We start from the raw sequence: 1,180 nt of genomic DNA on the forward strand, positions 1-1,180 counted from the left end.
TCATGGTCAGCAGTTCAAAACTACCAGCAGTTCTGCTGGAGAAAGATGAGGCTTTCTGCTCCAGTAAAGATTTACAGCCTTGGAACCCTGTGCAGACTTGTTATGAGCTGGAACTGACTTCATGGTACACCACCACCACAATCACCACCACTACCACCACAAATAATGGAGACCTGGTGTGGCACTGTAGGATAAGCATTCGACCACAAGGTCAATTTGAACTCCAAGGATGGTGATTCAAACTCACCAACTGCTCCTCACAAACCCTATACAGGGTTGCTGTGGGTCAGAATGGACTCATCAGCACTTAACAACAGCAACCACATATGAAATTTTTCTTAGGAAATGGTCTCTCTTGATAACGTATCCAAAGTATACAAAACAAATTCTTGCCATCCTCATGTCTAAGGAACATTCTAGACGTACGTCTTCTAAGACTCATTTGTTCATTTTTCTGGCTGTCCTTGGTATTCAATATTTTTTTGCCAACCCCATGATTCAAAGGCATCAATTCTTCAGTCGTCTATATTCATTGTGCATGCATATGAGGCTATTAAAAATTCCATGGCTTGAGTCAGGCACAACTTAGTCATTAACTAAACTTTGAGGAGGCAGCTCTTCCCAAATGTATTTTTAATGCCTTCCAACTTGAGGGTCTAATCTTCTGGCACTATATTTGATAATATTCTGGTCATCTTCATTATGTTCCAATATTCAGTATACAGTTGGCATCTGACCTTTTTTTTTTCCCCCACTGCTATTCATAAGGTCTTCAGTTGGTAAACATTTGAAAATAATCCACCTCTCCTATGAGTATGTCTTAGTTTGTCAGCTCAGCTGAAATCTGTCCATTAGGAGTGACCCTGCTGGCATTCAAAATACTGATGGTATAGCTTGCTTCCAGCACCACAGCAATACACAAGCCACTACAGTGTGATAAACTGACAGACAAATTGTGGATAGATATATAGATATATACATAATTATTAAATGATGCAGAATGCATCAGGAGAAGATGGAAGGAATACACAGTCATTATACCAAATGGAAATGGCTAATATTCAACCATTTCAAGAGGTACCATATGAACAAGAGCCAGTGATACTCAGGGAGGAAGTCCAAAGTGCATTGAAAGAATTGGCAAAGAACAAGGCACCAGGAATTGATGGAATAAAAATTG

Source organism: Chrysochloris asiatica, unplaced genomic scaffold (assembly GCF_000296735.1).
Source record: "Chrysochloris asiatica unplaced genomic scaffold, ChrAsi1.0 scaffold00388, whole genome shotgun sequence".
In the NCBI taxonomy this organism is placed as follows: domain Eukaryota; kingdom Metazoa; phylum Chordata; class Mammalia; order Afrosoricida; family Chrysochloridae; genus Chrysochloris; species Chrysochloris asiatica.